Genomic DNA, 7,495 nt, shown 5'->3' with positions numbered 1-7,495 from the left:
CTCACAAACACTTTGAGAGGCCAAGGAAGGAGGATCAGTTGAGCCCAGGAGTTCAAGACCAGCTTGAGCAACATCACAATACCTCGTTTCTACAAAAACAAATTTTAAGTTAGCTGGGCTTGGTGGTGTGCACCTGTAGTCCCACCTACTCCAGAGGCTGAGGCAGGAGGTTTGCTTGAGCCCAGATGTTTGAGACTGCAGTGAGCTATGATCACAACACTGGACTCCAGCCTCTGACACCACAGGTGACAGAGTGCAACCCTGTCTCAAAAAAAAAAAATAAAAAAAAAAGATAATGAAGAAGGTATAAAAGAAGACATGGACTTAAAAGTTGAGAGAATTGGCCAGGCATGGTGGCTCACACCTGTAATCCCAGAACTTTGGGAGGCCAAGGCGGGAAGATCACGAGGTCAGGAGTTCAAGACCAGCCTGACCTACATGGTGATAGCCCATCTCTACTAAAAATACAAAAATTAGCCGGGCGTAGTGGCAGGCGCCTGTAATCCCAGCTACTCAGTAGGCTGAGGCAGGAGAATCGCTTAAACCCGGAAGGCAGAGGTTGCAGTGAGCTAAGATCGTGCCACTGCTCTCCAGCCTGGGTGACAGAGAGAGACTCCATCTCAAAAAAAAAAAAAAAAAAGTTGAGAAACATTGTACCAGCCAGTGGGCCATGTCTAACTCATCTTCCCTTCCCCCATGCCTATAATTCCATTTAACAAAACTCTAGGAAAAAATAAATCTAATCTATGGTGATGGAGTGAATATCAGTGGTTGCTTGGGGCAGGGGCTGTGGGAAACGGAAACTGATTGGAAAGGGGCACAAGGAAACCTTTCGGGGTAATGAAAATGTCCTATATCTTGATTATGGTGGTGGTTGTATGAGGATATATATTTATTATTCATCAAACTGTACCAATAAGTGTATACACTTTATTATATGCAAATTATACCATTATTAAGGTTTTTTTAAGACTATGTTGCCCAAGGTGAACTTGAACTCCTGGGCTCAATCAATCCTCCAGCCTCACCCTCCTGAGTAGCTGGGACTACAGGCACACACCACCACGCCCATCTATTAAGCTGATTTTAAAAGGAACCACAACATGTTCAAAAGAGAACCCTTGCCCTAAACCTGCTCCTCAAGTCTTCCCCATCTCAGGAAATGTCAACTCCATTCTTTCATTTATTGAGATCTTGGAGTCATCTTTGACTGCTCTATTTAATCTACATTTTCTTTATTTTCATTTACATTTGAAGGATACCCAGACTCTGATCTCTTCTTGGTACTTTTTTCTCTTCCATCCTGGTGCAAGCCACTGTCCTCTCACTGATGCAGGAACCTCTGAACTGGTCTCCTGCTTTCATAGCCTCCTGGCTTCTCCATTATTCTCCCTGCCATGACCAGAGTGATCCATTTGCAATATTTTTGCTCACATGACTCCTGTGCTCAACACCCCCCATAGTTTCCTTTCTAATTCAGTATAAATTCCAGAGTGCTTACATGGCCTGCAAAAGAACCTACGTGATCTGTCCCCAACCCTCTCCCTCACATTCACATATTCTCTCCCACCCTCAACGCACACACCTCTACACTTCTCATTACAATTCTCTATGCTCACTAGGCTCACTGCCCTCTATGCTGTTTTTCAAACACACCAAGCACACTTCCGCCTCAGGACCTTTGACTTGTGCCTTTGCCTTCAATAACATTGACATCCTCCCAGATATCCCAAGGCCTCATCAGAGAAGCCATCACTGACTGGCCCATATAATAGCATTCTTTCTCTCTCTCTATCCCTCAGTCCTGCTTTATCTTTCTTCATTTAACTTATCTTACATATTGTATGTGTTTTTTCTCTCCCCTAACTAGAATGTATTTTGTATGTTTTGTTTGCTGCTGTATCCTAAGAGCCTAGAGCAATACCTGGCACATTAAAGATGATTAATACATTTTTGCTAAATGAATTAATGAGTCCATTTTTCTTTCCTTTCAAGTCCTGACCATGAATATCTTAAAACTGGCCTGACTAAAATGTAACTCTTGGCTGGGCGTGCTGGCTTACACCTGTAATCCCGGCACTTTGGGAGACCAAGGCAGGCAGATCACCTGAGGTCAGGAGTTAGAGACCAGCCTGACCAATAAGGTGAAACCCTGTCTCTACTAAAAATACAAAAATTCCCCGGGCGTGGTGGCAGACACCTGTAGTCCCAGCTACTCAGGAGGCTGAGGCAAGAGAATCACTTGAACCCAGGAGGCGGAGGTTGCAGTGAGCTGAGATACTGCCACTGCACCCACCCTGGGTAACAGAGTGAGACTCTGTCTCAAAAAAATAAAAAATAAAAATAAAATGTAACTCTTGATTATTCTCATTTGCTGAAACCTGTGCCTCCTTTAGTCTCTTCTTCCCATTTAACGGCCTCATCCTTCACCTTGGGCTCAAAAGACTAGAAATCATCCTTGATTCCTCTCCTTACCTCATCTACCGCATTCAATCCATCAAAGATGCTTTTATTAATAGATCTATCTCCAAAATATATCCTAATCCAACTATTTCCTTATATCTCTACTGCCACCATCCTAGTGCAAGCCAACATTGTCTCTGCCCTGGATTATTAAAATAGATTCCTGACTATTCTACCGATATCCTCTTCCAATTCAATATCCACACAGAAGCTGGTGACATCTTCTAGTGGTTGTTGATTTTTTGTTTTTTTGTGGGTTTTTTTTTTTTTTTTTTTTTTGAGACAGTGTGTCGCTCTGTCACCCATGCTGGAATATAGTGGCGCAATCTCGGCTCACTGCAACCCTTGCCTCCCAGGTCCAAGCAATTCTCCTGTCTCAGCTTCCCCAGTAGCTGGGATTACAGATATATGCCACCACACTCGGCTAATTTTTGTATTTTTAGTAGAGACGGGGTTTCACCATGTTGGCCAGGCTGGTCTCAAATTCCTGCCCTCAGGTGATCCACCTACCTTGGCCTCCTAAAATGCTGGAATTACAGGTGTGAGCCTCCCTGCCCAGCTGCTGGTGACATTTTCAAATCAGTATATGTTACTTCCTGATGACAAGACCACAAACTTCAGTGTCCAGGGTTTTTACTGGCATTTCATTATGTAGGCATGATTGATATAGGTCATGTGCTGTGATTAAACTCAATCTCCAAACTCCTTGCTCCCTGAAAGTTGAGCTGAAAGTTCCAACCCTCTAATCACATAGTTGGTCATTCCAGCATGGCCAGTCCCTATACTGAAATTATACAGGGGTCCATCATGAGTCATCTCATTAGCACAAATTCAGGTGTGGTTGAGGGGCCCACCATGAGGAACAAAGACACTGGTATAACTCAGGAAATTCCAAGGATTTAAAGGTTATCTCTCAGGAACCAGGACCAAAGACCAGACAAATTCTGTATTATACAACAGACCAACTGTTCTGGTCTGAAAGTTTAGCTGCCTTGAGCCCTTAGAATAAAATGTAATCATCTTCCTATGACCTAGAAGACCCTATTTAATCTATCTCTTGCCTATTACCTCCCTCTCATTATCATCCACCCACCTGGCTTTCTTTCAGAAGCACCAAGTTCATTCTGACCTGGTATTCTCTTGCTTGAATCCTGTGAAGGTTAATTTTATGTGTCAACCTGACAGGGTTATGGGGTGAAATGGCCTTTTGAAGACTCAGTGACTGAACTGTCCATGCTCTCCACTCCTACTACTAAAGGAAAATGCAGAGATGGAAGAGATGTATTAGAGAAGGTTTGCAAGTATTCCTGTTGCAAGTAAACATGAAACTACTTTACCAATTTCTACCAATGTTGAAATATCTTATGTTCCAGTATTAACCACTCTGACCTTAAAATATTCCAACTCTTTAATTCATTAACGTCTGATATAGTTTGGACATTTGTCCCCTCCAAAATTCATGTTGAAATGTAATCCCCAATGTCGGAGGTACGGCATGGTAGGAGGTGTTTGGGTCATGTGGGCAGATCCCTCATGAATGTCTGGGTCCTGTCCTCATGATAGTGAGTGAGTTCTCACAAGATCTGGTTGTTTAAAAATGTGTGACACATCCTGCCCCCCTTGCTGCCTCTCACTCTTGCCATGTGACGAGGCTGCTCCCACTTCACCTTCTACCATGATTGTAAGCTTCCTAAGGCTTCACTAGAAACAGATGCTAGAGCCATGCTTGTACAGCCTGCAGAACTGTAAGCCAGTTAAACCTCTCCTCTTTTCTTTATAAGTTACCCAACCTCAGTTATTTCTTTATAGCAATGCAAGAACAGCCTAACACAATATCACTCCTGAGAAATTATTCTAAAATAGTTTTAATTTTTAATTTTAATCTATAATGGAAGTAAAAAATTAGAAACAACCAACGTGTCCCAATATTTGGTAAATGGATAGGTTAACTGTAGACATTTTTTTTTTTTTTTTGAGATGGAGTCTCGCTCTGTCACCCAAGCTGGAGTGCAGCGATGCCATCTCGGCTCACTGCAACCTCTGCCTCCCAGGTTCAAGCAATTCTCCTCCCTCAGCCTCCTGAGTAGCTGGGATTACAGGCACATGCCACCACACCCAGCTAATTTTTGTATTTTTAGTAGAGACGGGGTTTCTCCATGTTAGCCAGGCTGGTCTCGTACTCCGGACCTCAAATGATCCACCTGCCTCAGCCTCCCAAAGTGCTGAGATTACAGACATGAGCCACCGTGCCCAGCCTAGACATTTAACATTATAATTACCAATTGCTATGGTCTGAATGTCTATGGCCTCCCAAAATTCATACGTTGAAACCTATTCCCTAATGTGATAGTATTAAGAGGTGGGGGTTTGGGGAGGTGATTAGGTTATAAGGGTGGAGCCCTTATGAATGAGATGAGTGCCCTTATAAAAGAGATCCAAGGAAACTTATTCATCCTTCCCACAAGGTGAGGACACAGCAAGAAGGCATCATCTATGAAATAGAATGAGCCCTCACTAGACATGAAATCTGGTGGCACTTTGATCTTGGATTTTGCAGCCTCTAGAACTGTAAGAAAGAAATTTAAATTGTTTATAAGCCACCTAGTTCATGGTATTTTTATTACAGCAGTTTGAATGAACTAAGTCACCAAACTTATACAACATCAAGGAAAAAAATATTTCTAATATGTTATATATATTTTAAAAAACCCCCACCAAAATGTATTTATTTACTTTTTTTTTTAGACAGGGTCTTGCTGTGTCACCCAGGCTGAAGTGCACAGGCACAATCATGGCTCACTGCAGCCTCAACCTCCTGGACTCAACTGATCCTCTTGCCTCAGCCTCCTAGATAACTGGGACCACAGGTGCTCGCCACAATGCCTAGTTATTTTTTTATTTTTTTTTAGTAGAGACAAGGTCTTGCTATGTTGCTCAAGCTGGTCTTGAACTCCTGGGCTCAAGCAATTCTCCCACCTCAGTCTCCTGAAGTGCAAAGTTTAAGTTTATAAATTTTTGGCCGGGCGTGCTGGCTCACGTCTGTATTCCCAGCATTTTGGGAGGCCGAGGCAGGTAGATCACTTGAGGTCAGGAGTTCATGACCAGCCTGGCCAACATGGTGAAACCCTGTCTCTACAAAAAATACAAAAATGGTGCCATGCACCAGTATCCCCAGCTACTCAGGAGATGAAGGCCGAGAATCGCTTGAACTCAGGAAGCAGAGGTTACAGTGAGCTGAGATTGTGCCACTGCACTCCAGCCTGGGTGACAGAATGAGACCTTGTCTTAAAAAAAAAAAGTAAATAAATTTGTAAATATTTATGTTAAAAATATGTAAAATGATAGCATACAAGGAATTGCAGAGAAGTGAAACTACTGTATTAGCATAGCAAAAATAGAGGTAGTTTATGTTTTTTAAATTTTTCTTTAATGCTGGTTTAATAAATTTTTACAAGAAAAATTTTATACAAAACAAAATGATGTTTACTCTCAGATCTTGTGGGTACTATTCAGCAATGTATGCCTGAAGACTCAGTTTTCCAAACCTGCTGAACCTAAGAACTTCCTGAAGTTCTTGTTAATTTAGGTTCCCTGGATGCACCCCAGATGCATTGAATCCACATCTCTGGAGAAAGTACCCAAGAATCTTTGTTTTTAATAAGCACTGATGATTTGGCAACCACTCATTTAGGGTAGCAAATGACATCATTGTGACTTGAAAGAGCCAGTGTCCACCAATTGACTTGCACCCATAAGTATGTTTCTCATGCCTCCTTATTCCCTCTTATTAAAAAACCTCAACCTTGTTCTTTTATGAGCTCAAAGGACAGCAATTTCTCAAGTAATACATGCTAACAGAAAAAAAAAATTAGAGCCTGCCTTGGGTTACTCAATGAGTTACAGGTAGAGAGCAGACCAAGATATTGTTTATGCAATCTGCAGGCAGAAAAAAAAGAAGGTATTTTTTTAGTGGCATTAAAATGATTGCAATGATAGATTGGGAAGAGGGTAATAACAGAAGAAGGAAGTAGATAGGAACACAAAATCAAGCTTCTTATAGTCAGAGGGAAAGATGCCCCTGTTCCTTCATTTTCCTTCCCACCCTCAGCCCAAGTTAAAGGTGAGTGGCTACATAGTCAGAGTCTGTCCAGGAACCCAGCTCAAGTTTTTTTAGGCTAAATGCTGTGAAGAAGTTCCCAGGGGGAAATGGTGGCCATATATTCATTCCCAATATGTGACAAGGTGGAAGGGTGTTTCCAGAACCTGTCAAATGAACTGTGAAGATATGTACTGAGAGAGTCAAGAGAAAGAACAAAGTACAAAACAGGTCAAGTGACTTAGTGGTTTGGTTCTTGACTGCATACCCCCTTTTTTAGGCAACAGCCAAACTGATGATGAGAGTAGCCAAGTTACTTAGCGCCCCTATATTAGTCTGTTCTCACACTGCTATAAAGAACTGCCTGAGACTGGGTAATTTATAAAAGAAAGAGTTTTAATTGACTCATAGTTCCACATGGCTGGGGAGGCCTCAGGAAACTTTAATCATGGCAGAAGGAGAAGCGAATAAGTTCTTCACACAGCGGGAGGAGAGAGAAGAATGAGAACCAAGCAAAAAGAGAAGCCCCTTATAAAACCATCAGATCTTGTGAGAGCTTACTATCACAAGAATAGCAGGGCGGAACCTCCCCCATGATTAAATTACCTCCCACCAAGTCCCTCCCACCACACATGCGGATTATGGAAACTACAACTCAAGATGAGATTTGGGTGGGGACACAGCCAAACCATATCAGCCCTCCACTGTACTGGACAAGAGCTTCCCGCTACTATGCATCTTGCTGGCTCAGCCCATAAGATTAGGAACCTGCCTGCCCTGTTTTCCACTTAACTCTGCAAATTCACACTTAATCCAGCCCAGAATATTACTAGCTCACCTAGGAATTCTCGTGCATGCCTTTTTCTCATCAGCCTCTCCCCATTCACCTCCTGCTCTCTGAGATGATTTCTTAAACCATAGTTCTGCCAAATATTG

This window comes from Pongo abelii, chromosome 1 (genome assembly GCF_028885655.2).
Source record: "Pongo abelii isolate AG06213 chromosome 1, NHGRI_mPonAbe1-v2.0_pri, whole genome shotgun sequence".
Taxonomy (NCBI): domain Eukaryota; kingdom Metazoa; phylum Chordata; class Mammalia; order Primates; family Hominidae; genus Pongo; species Pongo abelii.
The sequence above is the reverse complement of the archived record's forward strand: the minus strand, read 5'-3'. Positions refer to the sequence as shown.